This window comes from Zingiber officinale, chromosome 1B (assembly GCF_018446385.1).
Source record: "Zingiber officinale cultivar Zhangliang chromosome 1B, Zo_v1.1, whole genome shotgun sequence".
NCBI lineage: Eukaryota > Viridiplantae > Streptophyta > Magnoliopsida > Zingiberales > Zingiberaceae > Zingiber > Zingiber officinale.
Window position 1 is genome coordinate 142,444,187 of NC_055986.1, and position 18,991 is coordinate 142,463,177.

Genomic DNA, 18,991 nt, shown 5'->3' on the forward strand with positions numbered 1-18,991 from the left:
TTCGTGCTATCGATTTTGCGTTTCGATCGTGTGTTTCTATTGTGTTCTCTGTAGTTAAACCTAGGGTTACTGTAAGAAGTTAAATATCCAATTTCTTTGAAAAGTTTTGTCTAGAAAGTGGTGGATGATCCCATAACCAAGAAGGTCTAGTGTCTCGTCATGTTTAACCTGTAAGTCAATCTTTGAAATAGATATTTAATCAACTTCTATAATATGGTTTAACTTAGGAAGACCACATCGGTTAAACTTGGAGTAAAAATGTTAAGTATCGTTTTCAATCCAAGTTTAACTTCTGAAGAGCAGCTTGAATTAATAATGTTAAGTATCGTTTGCAATCCAAGTTTAACTTCAGTAGAGCACATGAGTAGCTAGGTTAAGTTCTGTGCTTATACAAATTTTTGTATAGGGAAAACAGAACGGTATTCTGAGTAGCAACCAACACGAACTTTTGCTCAACATCTGATCTTGACTTCCAGGATTTCCCGCTAGACGTTCGATCCTAGACCCGCCTAGATTTCCGCATAATGTCTATGACCCCAGGTCTTCCATCTCGATCTGCAAGACTTCTGCCCAGTCCACATGATCAGGATTTAGTATCCAATCCTATTGGCCAGGACTTAGTGGCCAATTATCTTGACTAGGAATTTTTAGCCCAGTCTCAACTAGGACTTACCTGTACACTCAAATAAGTTTGTTAGATTACAATAACTCTTAACTTTAAACCTTTGCGAATATAAAAATATAGATTTGATTAGTTAGTGCTTTCAACATCAATAGAGAATACTCGGGTAAAAATCAATATCCCTATAGAATCATTTATTACTCTACCTATAAATGTATCGAGAAAAAACTAGAAGCATGGTTGATCAATTGACACGAAAGACACGGTACTTCAAAAAAAAAGTACAAAAAAAGGAAGATCAAAAGTTCTAGAAGAAGAAGTCCAAATAATATATCTATTGATGATATTTTTATTGTCAATATGAATATTGATACTGTGCAAGATGATGAAGATCCCAAATCATAATATATTAAAGACGGTAAAAAACAGAAACGAATGGCCAAAATAGAAGGCGGTGGCTACACAAGCTAAATTAGAAAGAGAAATGTAAAATTTTACGGTCATAATTCGAACACCTAAAAATGTAATTTCAGTGGAATATAACACTACAAGAAAATTATAATTCGTATTAAAATAACTTTCCTAAAAGCCCCGATCTCTTCTCTCCCTCTCTCGTCGTCGGAGAAGTGCAGCAGAGCGAGGTAACGCCCACGAGGCCAAGACCGCGAGGTTGACACCGCGACCAAGCCGCCACTTGAATGCCTACTGAGCTTTGAAGGTAGAAATAGATTTTGCATTTTGTATGCTATTTAAACTTAATTCACCACGTTTGTATAGCGTCTGCTAAATTAGTGGGAATTCTAGCTAGATAGTTACTAATATGCAATCAACTTAGGGAAAGGTCCTGATAAGATTTTATTTCCCACTAAATGTTTCGATACCAGTAGATTGTAATATGAAATATTTTTACTTGTGCATCTATCATTTTTTATGTTTATTTGGAATGGAATCGCCTAATTGTTTACGGAGGCAGAATAACACAATTCTGCTGTCAAGTATTTGTCTTTTTCCATGGAAGTTAGATAGCTTTTTCATTGGTGTCGCTCCTGTTTCCGTACGGTCATCTATGCTTCTGCAATTTCCTGACCTTTTATCTTATATTCTAACAGGTGTAGGTGATTCTTTGTTTTTATGTTTTTTTTTCAGGTTCTGGTGGAGAAAATAATAATTCCTAGTGGTTTCTCTACTCCATTGCAGGAATCCTCTATCTTACTACGTATCGCTTGTCTATTATTCTCTTGTCCCTTCTCATCTTTACGTATCTATAGATGAAAATTTATATACTTTAATGTGAAATTTTGCTTGTTGTCAATAGGATGCTGTCATTGGTGGAATGGGATTGCACGCGGGATTAATATTCCAACTCTTGAATTTGACAGAGTCCGAAAATCATTGCTAGTATAGGTAAGCTGTATACTTAAAGCTGAAGGACTTTTTGTTAAGAGACTAACTTACTCTTAATGGCACATAGTAAAGGCCACGGTTGACACAACTAGAACAATGGCATCTTTGTTTTTATTAGTCAACCAAGGAGTCTGTTCATGTTTCTACTGGGAGTCCATTTGGGCATCGTAACATGACCTCTATCACCTATGTGTGATCGTTTAATCATAATTTGTATATATGTCTTACCTCATCGTGAAGATCTTTTTAGCTGTCAGCTGGTAAAGAAGTAAACATGTTGAAGATTTTCATTTGCAGTCTTGCAACACTAGCCTTCTTTGCAGATAGTTCTCTGATATATGAAGAAAACTAAATGCCAAACTTCTATATAAGAGTTTATCTACTGAATGATTGTTTCCCAGCTAGGTACTACTTATGGTTTGGATCATACTGTTAAACTTTTAAAACAGCCACATTGCCAAAGCTCCCGATAAATTTTTAAAATGATTTGGATATGTAGGAAATGGAGAAAGTGGAGATGTGAGAACATGTTCATGTTCCCCACTATTCTTGATGGAAAAGATCATCATACCCCTAGGTCATTTTCTTTTATAAATAGTACGTCCAAGGATCATCAGGAGTGCAACGTAGAGAGAGGAAGGAGAATATCTGAGTCGGTGGGATTTGGTTTGTGGAATTACGGAGAGCCTTCCGATCCTGTGATCGCTCTTCTGATAGCGAGTCTTGCCGACGTCGATTGCAGATCTGCAAGAGATCACTGTAAGCATTTACTGTTTATCATTTTAATTCGTATCCATGTATTTAGAATAATCAACAATGGTATCAGAGTAGTGTTAGTTCTAAATGCATGTACGATCTCCCGTTTTAAAATCGATGTCCTCTTGTTTGCTGCCACTCCGATTTATTTTGTTGTCTGATGTCAACACGATGGCAAGATCGTGTCCATGTCGCGATCTGCTTCAATTGCCGACACCATAGGCCTCAAGGAACATCCACAAAATTTATCTCCGATTTTGACCGGTGACTGTGTTCATGGCCACCTTCCACAGAGGCCTTGCATCATTAGAGGACGTTGGTGGCAATGATCCATGGCCGTCGACGACATTTATGTAGGCCGACGGCGTGCTCAAGGTGGCCTCTTGTAATTTCTGTACAGCGTTTGTTGCTGTGAGACTCACTGTAGAGGGGAGGTAATGTGTGGTGACCAGCGTCCGTTGCTGTGAGATGGTGTGCGACGTGGGTTTGTGGTGGAGAAACAAGTGGAAAAAAAAAAAAAAAAAAAAAAAAAAAAAGTGAACAGATAAGTTCCCACTTCCATGCATGCAAATATTTAATTATTTGCAAAACGGTAGGTTTAATAAAAAAACAAAATAACGTTTTTTTTCTTTGCATGGAAAGTTTTTTTTATTTATATATATAAAAGAAGTAAAACGTGAGCATTTAGCTTCACGTGTACGAACAGAAAGGAAACTTTATCCTTCTGTTAATTGGTCTAGTTCTAAGTAAAAAGAATTTAAATTTGGATTGATTAATTAAATTTGGATAAAAAAATGATCAAATGAATCAGATTTATTCTATTAAATCAGATTTAATCAAATGATTAGATTTATTCTATTCGATCAAATTTAAACCAATGAATATTGGCTTGATCAAACAGATCTGAGTTTGATGAATAAGTCTGAAATTAGTAGAAATGGACTTAGATTAAACGGTAACAGAAAATAGGTGCAAAAATCCCTGCCCAATTAGATTAGTTCTAATTAAGGACAATAGACCGAGTTTAGGATCTGGATTCCTAATCAACCGATCCAATGAGTCTGACCAATTAGATTAGTTCTAATTGTCGACTTGAACTCCTGAAAATCAAGAAGATTTCTTTTTCTTGGTTCATTATGTTGATACTATGCCTGTATAAATTGAAATAAGCCAGTTTTGTACTGGTTAGTCGGTTTTGTACTGACTTATTTAATTTCAATTTTTCCAGATGGCTAATTGTGATTTACGACAACATGAGCTTTGCGAGGAGATCAAGGAGCTTGATTTCGACCCGGTTCAAGGACTCGGATGGCTTATTGGTCGGCTCGATCCGTTGTTCTGGAAACTCTAGCGAGAAGAGTTTCCAGTCTAAGACACACACAGAAGATGGGCTCTGGTCTATTCACTGCCGAAAAATCTTAGGCAGATATCATTCCAACTTTGGAATGATTATGATGGGCACATCTCGTATTCAGATATGTGCAGACAATTGCTTCATTTCTACTGGGGTCCTGAAGATCCAGAGGAGGATCCAGATGAATCTGAAGAGGATTCAGAAGATCCTGAAGATCCAGAGGCGGATCCAGATGAATCTGAAGAGGATTCAGAAGATCCTGAAGATCCAGAGGCGGATCCAGATGAATCTGAAGAGGATTCAGAAGATCCTGAAGAATCAGAAGAGGATCTAGAAGAGTGTGTGGAGAATCTAGATGAGGATCCTATAGAGAATCTTGAAGCTGTCCTACTCGAGATTACCCCAAATGAGTTCAGACTGAAAGGGATAATGTTGGCCACTGCACTAGTGTCTATCCTAATGGGAGTGGTAGTAGCCTATCTAGTTTACTAGAGTTCTGTTATTGTTATTTTTCATTATGTGTGAACAATTTTAGTCCATTTCGTTCATGTCAGTCGGTTATATGTTAACAATATGCAGCATAATTCTACATTAATGATATGTTGATGCATGATTAGTTCATGATATATTAAATGATTAGTTCATTTAATTTAAAAAAATCATGATATATTAAATGATTAGTTCATTTAAAGAATTCATAATATTATAAGTGATTAGTTCATTTGTTGGGATGTATGTAATAGAATTGATTAATATTGATTTGATTGGTCATACGAATAATGAGTGAAAACATGGTTGTCACTTGATTTTGTAAACCAACTCAAACTAATATTGAGTCAATCATAAATTGCATGCATATGTATTACACTAAATACTAAATAATGTATTTATGTATGATAGATTATGGCAACCAAAAACATTATAGCTAAACTCAACAAAGGTGAAAAACTTAATGGGGATAACTATAAGATCTGACACTCAGGAAACAATATGTACTTGATGAACAAGAAGTTTTGGAGGTTGTAAATCAGGCTATGGAAGAACCTGTAGATGATCTCACTGTACAACACAGATGAGATCTTGATGCCTATAAGGCATGGAAGAAAAATGGCTCCACTGCGAAGGACATATTGATTAATTCAATGATAGATGACCTAGCTTTTGAGTATGAGTCGTATCTTTCGGCTTACACAGTCTGGGTAGCCTTTAAAGAAAAATACAGTGGAGTAAGTCTGAGCAAGCTTCGACAGCTGACAATCAAATTTGACAGCTACAAAAAGCGTCCAAATGTATCAATGGTTCAACACCTCAAGGAGATGTCGAATATGATTCAGGAGCTTAAAACTGCTGGTCATGAGTTGACCGATGAACAACAGGTTCAAGTAGTTATTCGTTCACTTCCAAATTCTTGGGGAACCATGAAGCAGACCCTAACTCACAGTGAGAGTATCAAGACTTTCACTGACGTCTCACGCCATGTAGAATTGGAGGCGGAGAGAGTTGAATCCGCAAGGATTTCTGGACAAGCCTATGTGGCTGTAGGTTCTGTTGGATCATTTGGATCCATGAAAAAGAAATGGTTCAAGAAAGGGAAGGGAAAGAAGAGGGAAGATACTGCTGTGGGACAAGGCCCAATCAAGAAGATAGTAAAGAAGACTAGAAAGAAACCTAAAAATAAGTTGACTTGTTTTAACTGCGGTAAGAAGGTCACTTTGCTCGAGAGTGCACTGAGCCGAAAAAGGTAAATTCCAGCATGTCTTCTTTTTCTGAGCATTTTGTTGCTAGCTCAGTGTTGTTAGCTGATTCTTATCCTTTGTGGATTAAAGATTCGGGAGCAATCAACCATGTAGCTTGAGAGTGAGTTACATTTGTGGAGTACCGTCGGGTACTAGCTGGCAACAAGTGGATCTATGTAGGAAACAATGCAAGAGTTGAAGTCAAAGGAGTTGACACTTGCAAACTCAACCTCCGTGGCGGTAGAGTTTTATTTCTACATGATGTCCTGTATTCTCCTGAAATTCGATGGAATCTTGTTTCCGTTACGTGTCTTCTTGATTTAGGGTATTGTATTAATTTTTATAGTCGATGTGTTGAACTTAAGATTGACTTAGTGTCAATCGGATATGGTTTTTTAACAAATGGTTTTATGATTCTTGATGTAGAACCAGATGTTAATTATGCTATTGATGATTATTTTTCAAATATTGCTCTAACTAGTGATGCAGATATAACTGATGAGGTTTGGCGTGCTAGATTAGGACACATAGGACAAGAACATATGAATCGGTTGGCTAGAGAGGGTCTATTGGACACTCAGGCTAAAATTCAATTGTCTATATATGAGCATTGTCTTGCTGGAAAAGCAACTAGAAAATCATTTGATAAGACTATTAGATCTGAATCAACATTGCAGTTAATTCATTCGGATATTTGTGGTCGTTTGAATGTGAAGGCTAGACATGGAGCTTCCTATTTCATTACATTTATTGATGATTTTTCTTGGTGTAAGATATCGGAGAATTTTAAATAATAGGTTATTTGAGAAATAGCCTTATAAAATTTTTCCAGAATTTTTAGAAGTTTTCTGAAAATTTTTCGAGTTCGTACGGAGGGTTTTGAGGGGATCGATTGACGGGCACGAATTAAACCTGTTTGGAATACCCGTTTAAGTGAGGAAAAGTTTTAATTATAAATTCTTATCTTTTTCTTTCCCAAATGCCGATCCACCCGAAACCATTCCCTTCTTCCCTCTCCCTGATCTCCCCGACTCCTTCCTCGTTTTCTCTCGCGGACGGATCTGTGGCGATCGTCCACATTGCATCGCCGGAGGACCAAGTCGCCGAAGCTCGACGGGAAACGACGGAGTCCAGTCTATCTTTGGTCCAGTGATTTCTTCTCCAGTGTTTCCTGTGCCCGATCAATGAAGGCGTGGAGGCTAGGGCACGGAGGGGGCTAGAGGTGCGTCGTTCCCAGCCAATCTGTGCCCTTCTCTTCTTGAGTTTCTTTTTTTCTCTTCGGCCTCGACAAGCAACTGTGAAGGTTTTTCCATCGCCACCCCCAAATCGCTCAATCAGAGAGAAATTAGGGCTATCAGCGTCCGATCTGTCCAACACCGGCGGTGTGGGTGAGGTAACAACCTTTGCCTTCACTATTTCTTCCCGATACTCTCTGTTCATAGACAAGAATGTGTTGTGCCTAGCTCTGTCACCGGTTCTTCTTTCTCTCTCCAGTGGACGGCGATAACAGTGATCTTGGAGGTAGAGGAGCTGATAGATTCCATCCCTCATCACTCTTAGCTGGGTTTGCCTCGCCGGATCTGTGATTACCACCGGGCGACTGTAGAGGAGGAGGTAAGGTGCAACAGATTGTTTCTTGAGTTAGGTTGTTGCTTGAATTTGGAATGCTCTGTGATTTCCTTTTTCTTGATCCGAACAGTGGAGTGGAATCCAGTAGGTTGTTCTGTTCGGTGGGGTATTCCTGTTTTGGCAGCAGATCACCTTGTTTTCCAGCAGCTTAATTGAGATATGTGTAGGAGTAATTGATACATGTTCTAGATGAATTAGGTTAAGTGTGATTGATTAGTTGAATGTAGGTTTTGATCTTAGATGTAGATCATGGTTAGATTGATTATTTTAGATGGTGATACATGTTGTAATTAGTTGTTGATTGTGAGTAGAATTATTTAGTTAGAATTAATCTAATTGGTGATTAGGGATTAGGTAACTAACCCTAATTGACCGTTATATTTAATTAGATAGGTTGAGACTGTATTGATTAGGGTTTTGCCCTAATTTAGTTTTAGGGATTTTATTTAGCTATTCATTTGGATTTAGCTAAATAAAATATATATATTGTTTGTTTGACATAGGACTCTGATTCGAGACAGGCGTCTCGACGTTAGATTTGGCGTGATACTACCTGTTATTTAAGGCGGGTACCCTTTGACTTATCTTTTCGATATTGTCTTATGATATGTATAGTTTATATATGATTACTAGTGATTGGTAGATTATCACTTCTCCGGTTATAGTTTATTTGATACCTATAGGCGGTTACTAGTGATTGGTAGTTTATCACTTCCACTGGATGTAGTTTAGTTGATACCTGATACATGCTTCTACTGTTAGCTACTAGACATTAGTCTAGTATGTTTTGCTTTCTGGCTATGTTTATCTGTGTTCATAGAGATAGAGACATTTATTGTGCTTCTCTCTATACTTGATTAGTGGATAGATAAATTGGATATGTGATGTTGGATTCATGTTGTTTATTATCCTTGTTATATATGTGTTTATCTCTTTGGCATCTACATATATGGAGGAGGATATGTTCAGGTATGACATACTGTAGCCGCATGCACCATATTGCATGATTGCATGCTGGGCGATTGATGACTCCATTATTGTTGAGCTCGTCGGCCGGCTACATGGGACCTACACACTACGTGACCACTGCATGGGTAGTGGCACAACACACAGAGTATGTAGGTTGCTCGGTGGTGCTCCGCTGGAGGCTCCACTCATGGGTAGTGTGATAGTCAGCATGGTAGCACACCGGGGTCCTTCCCTGTCATTGTGTACTGGGAGATGAGAGCATTGCGCTCCCTTACTATGGTTGAGGTTGGAGGATAGGTGTACTCCGGTGCATCCCGTCCACTTGGTCACTCATCAGGGGTAGTGACGGCAGAGTGCACGGTGTCACAACCCTACCCACTCGGTCTCACCATTGTGTGTGAGATGGCTGACTGGCGTCAGGGGTGACCATGTCATATTGCATCATATGCACAGATTGCATTTATTGTGATTGTTGCATATTGGATGGTGCACTTGGGTGACTGCATATGATTGACATGTATACAGGATACATGCTTATTTGCTCTGACTATCTTTATCTGTGTATGTCCACAGTCATTTGCCCAAGCCTCGCAGGTGAGTACAGTTTATTTCAGTATTGCATTTCTTATTATTCTTGCAGTAGACTGTATTACATACCTATTGTTGGTTACTGCAGTTTATTCAGTTATGCATACCTGTTTACTGTTAGGAGACTGTACTATATGTTGTACTGTTAGGATACTGTACCGTAGGATTGTTGCTGGTAGCTATATGTTGCTGTACATATCTTTTGGATTACCTGCTGAGTTCTTTGGACTCACACCGTTATATTACTATTTTTCAGGTTGAGGCCGTCAGGAGAGATTCCAGTCGCTAGCCCCCTTGTCGCGAGGATTTTTTGTAGTCGATCTATATGTTCGTTACTACATTTTTACACTTGTGATGTGAGTCTTGTATTGTGGACTTTATGTTGAACCTTTGGGTTTGCTACTTTTGTTTTCCGCTGCATATATTTTCATTACTTCGTGGATTTCGTTTTCTTCGTTGTACTAGAGTAGGATGTTATACATATATCTGCGATGATTTCTATATCGTCTTCTCTTTATATTAAACTGCGTAGATTGTTCATATTAAACTGTGTGGAATGTTGATATAAACTGCGTGGCTTGGTTATTATTTGTATAGTATTGTTCCGGCCGTGTGGGCCGATGTATGGATATATGTATTCTTGATTCATATTGTCACCCGTACAGGGTAGATGCTGTCGAAATTTCTTCTGGCAGGGACTACCTGGGGCGTGACACTTGGTTCAGTCATGTGTATTTGATTTCTCACAAATCTGAAGCATTGGATTGCTTCATTCGTTATATGAATGAAGTTGAGAATCAAACAGAACGTAAAGTTAAGACTTTACGCACTGACCATGGAGGGGAGTATTTGTCTGATATGTTCAAGACAATATGTAATGATAGAGGGATTATAAGATAACTGACAATCCCTGTAACTCCACAGCAAAATGGAGTAGTTGAAAGAAGAAATATGACTCTTCTTGAAATGGTTAGGTCTATGATAGCGCATGCTAATTTGCCAATCTCCTATTGGGGAGATGCATTATTAACTGCAGCATATATACTTAACAAAGTACCTTTAAAGTTAGTTTCATGCTTCCATCTACCCCATATGAATGTTGGACATGTAGAAAATCATATTTAAATAATCTAATATCCTGGGGGTCAGTTGCTTATGTTCATGATAGTTTTTACAAGTATGGAAAACTAGGACCTAGGGGTAAGAAATGTATCTTTATAAGATATTATGAGACCTCTAAAGGTTATATTTTCATAGGTGAGCAACTAGATGGAATTATCTCTGAAATAGACTTGAGAGATGCGACTTTTCTCGAAACAGAGTTCCCAATCAGCGGTGATGTTGATAAAAATATTCCTCTATTTGAAGAGGATGAGATATTATCAACAAGAGAGGTGTCAAAAGGGATACTTGAGTTTAGTCAACCGAGTGGGAGTGATATGCCGAGTCATGAGTTGACTTCTGAACAACCCAATTTACGGAGAAGTGTTCATAAGATCAAACTTAAGAAGAGATTTGATATTGAGAATCAGGCATTGGTTACACTTCCAATTGACAATGATGAACCTCAATCCATTGAGGAAGCATTGGGATGTAGAGTTAGAGAAAAATGGAAAGTTGCAATGGTTGAAGAGATAGAGTCCATGATTTAGAATCATGTTTGGGACTTAGTCGATCTTCCTATGGGCGGCTATTGGGAATAAGTGGATTCTCAAAATAAAGAGGAAAACTGATGGATCGATTAACAGATACAAAGCTCGTTTAGTTGCAAAAGGATATACCCAAATGAAGGGTATTGACTTTGAAGAGACATTTTCTCCCATAGTGAAATTTATGTCAATACGAGTTATTTTGGCCTTTGTGACACATTATGACTTGGAATTACATCAAATGGATGTAAAAACCACTTTCCTTAATGGTGATCTTGATGAAAAAATCTATATGGTTCAACCAGAAGGTTTCATTGCTGAAAGACAAGAGCAGAAAGTATGTAGACTTAGAAAGTCTATATATGAGCTAAAGCAAGCGTCAAGACAATGAAACATAAGATTTAACGAAGTCGTTTTATTTTATGATTGCGAGATCATCGATGAGGATCATTGTATTTTCCTGAAAAGGGAAAGGGAAAGTATGTCATTTTATCATTATATGTTGATGATATGCTGATAGCTGGAAATGACATAGGATATGTGAATGAAGTCAAGAAGTGACTGTCATCACAATTTGATACAACAGATATGGGAGATGCTGAATACATCTTAGGAGTGAAGATCATAAGAGATCGTCCTAAAAGACTTTTGGGTCTGTCACAAGAGTCTTATATAAATAAGATGTTACATCATTTCAGCATGTCAAATTGTAACGTAGAACATACACCTATTGTGAAAGGTACTGTTTTGAGCAAGAGTATGTGTCCTAAACCTCCAGAGGAAATAGCTGAGATGAATAAAAAATCATATGCCAGTGCTATTGGTAGTTTGATGTACACTATGTTGTGTATACGTCCCGATATCAGCTATGTTGTAGGCTTGGTCAGTTGCTTCCAGTCAAATCCAGGACCGAGACACTGGAAGGCGGTAAAAAGGATATTCAGATATCTGAAGGCGACAACAGATTATTATCTCTGTTTTCAAGGATTAGATATAAGTCTGAAAGGTTATTCAGATGCAGATTGGGCTGGCGACCTGGATGATAGAAAATCCACATCAGGCTATGCATTCTTGTTGAATGGTGGCGCCATCTCCTGGAATAGTAAGAAATAAACTTGTGTAGCTTTGTCGACTATGGAAGTTAAATATGTGGCATGTTCAACGGCTGTACAAGAAGTAGTCTGGTTGAGAAGGTTCCTGAAACATCTGAAAATTGCTGAAGATAGTGGGAGTCCAGTAACTGTCTATTGTGACAATCAAGCTGCAATAGCTTTTTCCAAGGATCTCAAATATCACAGCAAATGCAAATATATAGAAATTAAATATAATTTTGTAAGGGATATTGTGATAAAAATATAAGTAATTCTTGAGTATGCCCCTACACGTGCTATGCTTGCAGATCCTTTTATCAAGTCAATGACTAAAGAGTCATTTAAAGAATATGTAAAGTCTTTGGGACTTCGTAGAATATAACAATATTGAAATAACAATCAGATTTTGTGATTTGATTATGTCATTTGCCATAATTTATTTAGTGTATATGTTGTATTTGTTACATTCATATAAGTAGGGGTGTCAATTCGGGTGGGTCGGGTCGAGTTGGGTCGGGTTGAGTTTTTTTTTTTTTTTTTTAACCCAACCCGAACCCGACCCGAATCCGAGTTCAACCCAAAACACCTCAACCCGAACTCGAACCCGACCAACCCGATCAACCCGAACCCGACCCATATAACCCGAAAATCCGATTCAAAACGACTTTTTTGGGCTATTTTCCCTATAATTCTTCACTTTTATCTCAATATTCCATCATTATCATACAAACATGATATTAATATACATAAAAACATCTAAATTTTTAAAATAAAATTTGATTTAACCCCAAAAAAACCCACAAAACCCTATATTTAAGTCAACCTGGGTCAACCCGAACCCAACCCGAACCCGAAAATACCCAACCCGAACCCGATTTTTTTCGGCTCGACTCGGGTTGGGTCGTCGAGTTGGGTTCATTTTTGACACCCCTACATATAAGATCTCGGTGAGCATGTTGGTAGGTGGAGATTGGTCCACTCACATGGACAATCATCCCTGTTTGTTAAGTACAAATAGGGGTAAGACTGTTACTTATGGAACAACTTATGTAGCTGAAATTAGAGACAGATCCATAAGTCGAGGTCGCCTTGATAATTGTGTCAAGATGAGATTATTTTTGTGTTAATAATGATCGAAGTAAATGAACCCATCATTTACTGAACTTGTTGAAGGCCAGATTAGAATTCATATGTTGAATTCAGGTTTAGACATTAGTTATGTCTAGATCAAAATCTGTACGATGTTAAATTTGAAGACAACATGCACTCTTTTTAGTAAAGAGAATAACATCGTAGCATGTAATTCATACCACATGTGCTATTGCGACAATAAAAGTAGTAGGAGAATGAATTCCTGTTTCTCTACTATGTGAGACCTTTGAGATTATATATTAATCTCAATTTTTTGTCTTAGTGACTATTTAGTTGTTTACTTGAAATTTTAATCAGTGTCTGCTACTTTAGCGTGTATCCTATGGCTATGTATGATTCGGTCTATGGAGCATAACTAGGAAAGCGACTGATTAAAATGAATAGATTCAAGCTAAAAAGGAAGATTAAATATGTTTACATCTTTTGATGTTATTCACTGGTCAACCCATTTATGTTATGTATAGAAATGAATGTGAATATTAGATATGGAATACGCTCTTGACATAATGGTCATTATAAGGGATTAGAGATGTTCATATTGATGTAAATGAAAATTGTTTAATCTGGGTAAATAACAAGACATGGATATCTTCAAGATAATGACTGTGTGTCACTTGAAGATTGAATGAATCTTTAATAAAGGCTATGTGCCACCAGGAAAAGATTATGTGTCATGAGGAGTATGTCTCTAATTTATTTGAGTAGTTAAGTAAAGTGTAACAACTTTATTAGCATTGATTGTTCAAAGAGTGGCTAAGTAAAGGTGTAATAATCTTCTTAGCAACTATCGCTCAGTGTACTTGCTGTCGCACGAACCATTTTCTCTAAGTTTGGATTGGATGTTCTAATATAGTCTATGTGACCAAACTCTCAAATAGTCTATGTAACTTATTAAGTCTTTGTGACTTACCTATATGAGTTTATGTGACTTATTAAGTCTTTGTGACTTACCTGAATGAACTAGTCTTAATGACTTACCTTGGACGAGTGGGAGATGTAGGAAATGGAGAAAGTGGGGACGTGGGAACATGCCCACGTTCCCCACTACTCTTGATGGAAAAGACCATCATACCCGGCCCTAGGTCATTTCCCTTTATAAATAGTACGTCCAAGGATCATCAGGGGTGCAACCAGGGCCGGCCCTGGAGGAGGGTGGCACTGGGCAATGGCCCTGGGCCCATAATTTGAGAGGACTCAAATTTTTTTTTTAATATTATGTATTATAGGCATGTAATTGGGGCTTTGAATAATTGAGCCCAAATTCATATTTCAGAATCTTTTGATATTGTCATTTACTTTTATTTTTTTAGGCATGTAATTGGGGCCTTAGTAGTTGGGGCCTAAATTTATTTTGGACTTTTTTTTCCCGCCCCGGACCTCCTCTGTAGAAGGACCGGAGCTGGGTGCAACGTAGAGAGAGGAAGGAGAATATCTGAGTCGGTGGGATTTGGTTCATGAAATTGCAGAGAGCCTTCCGATCTTGTGATCGCTCTTCCGACAGCGAATCTTGCCGATGTCGATTGTAAATCTACGGGAGATCACTGTAAATATTTACTGTTTATCATTTTAATTAAATATTTACTGTTTATCATTTTAATTCGTATCCATGTAATTATTATAATCAACAGGATCAACTTCTTAGACCGTGTTTTTGATCTTGCATAAACATCATGTTGTGTGTATTAGTAAAATTATTCCTTCCTACTTTTGCAATTTATGTATTTTTTTGTAATGAATCATGAATGCATTAAAATTTCCACATTATTAATATCACAGCTTGATTAATCGTGTGTTGTGTACTCCTAAGTTTAAGGGCTGTCTGAGTTCTTATCTGCTGAAGTGCAAGCATTAAGGGAGGAGAATCAAGAATTGATAGTTCGGGTCACGGTAATAGAACAGTCGATGGAAGATCAGGTTAATGCAGCAGTTGACCAGTCAATGCAACTTAGAGCTACTATATGGGATAATTCATTAGCTCATCCGTTTATTTTCCTCCACTTTTCAAGTCTGTATGGTAGAGCTAGATTAGTAGGTTGTATATGTTGTGGATACATATTTATACTTTTGGATAAATACTTATATTTTGAAATTGATGATTAAATGTTATTATTAAATATTAAATCAATTGGTGTTGATATTATAATTATATATTTGGATGTAGTTAATTATATTATTTTGATAGTATGGTATTATAATTTTGTATAGAATTTTAGGTAAATATGACAGATTTAGCTATGTAATTAGTGATAAATTTTAATTCTATCGCTAATTTAGCGACGGAAATAGTGATTGAATTAAAATTCCATCATATATATATATATATATATATATATATATATATATATATATATATATATATATATATATATATATATATATAAAAAGAATTCAAATCATTAGAAGTAAATGATGCAACCCCAAGTCCATGCTATCGATAAAGTTACAAAATTGTTATATGGATTAAAGTAATCATGGCTCATGTGGTACAATTGCTTAAATGAATACTTACTTATTGCTCCCAAGGCGTAGCGCAGACGGTGGGCGCATGGTATCTCTAGCATAATAGTCAGGGGTCGATTCTCAGGAACTGACGACCTGGGGTTTACCCCACCATGCGCCTATGGCCTGTGTACCTGCATGAACCTCCCTCCATATCCGTGGGGCCGACACTAGGGGGCCGCTAAGGTAGCGGATCTACCTTTTTAAATGAATACTTATTATAAGAAGGTTATACAAATGATGATATTTGTTCGTGCATTTTTACAAAAAGGACGGAAGAAGATTTTACAATCATAGCAATATATGTTGATGATCTAAATCTTATAGGGACTCCTAAAGAGCTCAACAATACTGTCAATTATTAAAAAGTGAATTTGAGATGAAATACTTAGGAAAGGTAAAATTTTATTTTGAATTGCAAATTGAATATTTTCTGAAAGGAATATATGTTCATCGGTCCTCATGCATACAAAAGATACTAAAACACTTCTTGTATAGATAAAGCACTTCCATTGTCTTCACCAATACTTATCAATCATTGATATTAAGAAAGATCCTTTTTATCCACTCGGAGATGAAAAAATAATATTGGTCCAAAAGTACCATATCTTAGTGAATTTGGTGCATTATCATATATCTCACCAATTGCACTGGCCTAGATATTACATTGCCAGTTAACCTTTTAGTAAAATATAGTTGTTCTCCAAACGAAAAATATTGGAATGATGTAAAATACATATTTCTTGGTCTTTATAGTACAACTAACATGAGATTATTTTATTTGATAAGATCAAATTCATCTTTAGTAGGATAGGCAAATGAAAATTATTTTTTAGATCCACAAAAGGTTAGATCTTAAACAAATTATGTATTTACTCAAGGAAATACTATTGTATCATGGAAGTTAGCAAAATAAATTTTAACAACAACATCGTCAAATCACTCTGAAATCATTGTAATGCATGAAATAGATTCGAAATGTATATGATTGAGATCCATGAAGTTATATATATTCAAGAATCATGTAGATTAACAAAAAAATTAAAGATAGTACGATGATTATATTCAAAGATAATTGCTATTTGCATTGCACAACTAAAGGAAGGTTATATTAAAGGGGGATAGAGCTGTTAGTATTAGTCATAGTATCAATTATGAGATGATTGTAAATGACTCCATTTGTATCATATTTCATTATTAATAAAAGGCAAGTTGGTTATTATATTTATTTCAATTCAGTGCCGAATGAATAAGTATAATAATGTCCTAGAGTAGGATGTTTTAATCTACAACATATCAATTGATTGAATTGATAGTGAGATATTATAGATATACATAGAACACTAATCTTAATTATTCCTAGTCAAGCATTAATATACAAGGACAATATTAATGCATGAATACTAGCACGTAGGTCAATGAATGACTTAGTCTCATAAGTCATAGATATGAGATATCAGGTTGACACATGAATATATATTAGAGAATATATACTGAATGACCCGCCATGATAATATTTCATGGATCGTTATATAAGTGTCATAAACATTCTCATGTGACTATTGGTATGAATAATCCTTAGACATGAAGTCACTATGGTTTCCTACATAAGACGTTGTATATTTTGATATCGGCAAACGTCACCTGTAATAAGGTGGACTATAAAGTCGATCACTGTGTATGTAATAACTTATGCGGAGGGATGTGAGTGATGTAGATGGGATCTATCCCTTCCATATGACGGAAATGATATCTATGGGCCCCTTGATTAGTAGAACACAAGAATGCATGACCATGCTCAAATGAGTCAATATGTGATATTGAGCCTATTTGTTTTAGTGTGTCTACTTAGAGATTAAGAAACACAAAAATTGATAAGAGAATGACATGATCTATGTCTCATTGATTAATCTAGATATCAAGGATAGAAGGACCAAGTCATACAAGATAATATCCACAGACAAGTTAGGTCGGATCTCGACTTTCTCGTCACTTGGGTAGCAATGATACCTTGTTAGATGTCACTCATTGCTTATGTATCTAAATGTTGATCTGGATACATTGCCAACGCTACGAGAATCTATTGGGTCACACACAAAGAACAAGTAGATTTGAAGATGAGTTCATATGGTGAATCATTGGATTAAGTTTAATTTGAATTAGACTTATTGAGTTAGACTCAATTAGATCTAATTATTGGATTGAGTTCAATTCAAACTAGACTTATGGAGTCAATTCGAATTAATGAAATAGTGTTTCATTGAATTCAAAATTTCATGAGAATTAATGAGTTATACTTATTGGATGAACTTGAATTCACCAAGGAAGAGGAAAGGTCAATTTTGACTTGACCAAAAGACTCTTCATGAAAGATGACTAAGAGTCAATTCGTGAAGAAGATCAAGAGGCAAAAGGAAGATCAAGAGCCAAATGGACTTTTGGTATTCCATGGGAGTACAAAAGGAGAAATTTTGACCATTGATTGTAAGTTGTTCATTGTCTTCTTCCTCTCTTCCTTTCTCCACAGATATTATCTTGCTTGGTTGCTAGCACAACCTTAGGTTGTTTTCTTCTCCACTTCTTGAGTTTGTGAGACGGACGAGATGCTAATTTGTGTGGATACCGCTAGAAGCACGGGCATGTGATCGTGCTGAGATCCAAGCTGTCGGGAGTTCGAGTGCACGCATCAAAGGTATATCTATCATGAAACTTAGTATATGTGTTTGTATTTCCCTTCGCATGGATCTTCTGGAAAGAAACTAGAGGTTTTTCGCTACGCTTTCGCGTATTTAGCGCCCTAGTTCCTTACCAGAACAAAATATATTTTACCAAAATTCTTTTACATAATATTTAGAAGAAATGTGATATTGATATTTAATAAGTTTATTCTAGTGATAATGTAGTTGATTTATTTAAAAAATATTATAGACATCAACATTCAAGAAATTAATAATAACATAGGAATATATCAATTAAAAGATTATTGATGCTCAAATATCGTAGAACAGAATGTGATACGATGAGATAGAATGCAATAGAAATAAAAGCAATCGGGTTACCTACTTCTATTGGTCAAAGCGAGCCTTTTAATTCCATTCTTCATTCTTTAATTAAGAATGAATCAAATCTCTCCAAGTAGGATTCGAACCTACGACCAATCAGTTAACAGCCTACCGCTCTACCACTGAGCTATTGAGGAACAACGAAAGATTCGACCTCATAGCATGCAACTGCCGTTCTTAACCCATGAACAATATAAGTATTACTTTGTCCGGTAAACTACTTGGAGCTCATGTAGCCCATGCTGGATTAATCGTATTTTGGGCTGGAGCAATGAACCTACTTGAAGTTTCTCATTTCGTACCAGAGAAATCCATGTATGAAGAAAGATTGATTTTACTTCCACATCTAGCTACTATAGGTTGAGGCCTTTCCATACTTTGTATTTGGAGAAATAAGGTAGAATATTTACTGTTAAAAGATTATTAATGATTAAAATCAGGTAGAACTTTTTTTTTTCCTTAAGATTTTTTTCACTAGGA

At 36.4% G+C, this 18,991-nt stretch overlaps 1 long non-coding RNA gene, 1 other non-coding gene and 1 pseudogene across 2 annotated transcripts; 1 reads left to right on the plus strand and 2 right to left on the minus strand.

Annotated features, from left to right (window-relative positions):
• LOC122042930 overlaps positions 1 to 18,991 on the minus strand; it is a 62,576-nt pseudogene that overhangs the window by 37,924 nt on the left and 5,661 nt on the right.
• Positions 1,211 to 2,908, plus strand: LOC121982823. Its single transcript, XR_006112277.1, has 3 exons — positions 1,211 to 1,340; positions 1,769 to 1,838; positions 1,938 to 2,908. It is a non-coding gene; the product is annotated as an uncharacterized LOC121982823 (long non-coding RNA).
• TRNAN-GUU lies at positions 18,577 to 18,648 on the minus strand. Its single transcript has one exon. It is a non-coding gene; the product is annotated as a tRNA-Asn (tRNA).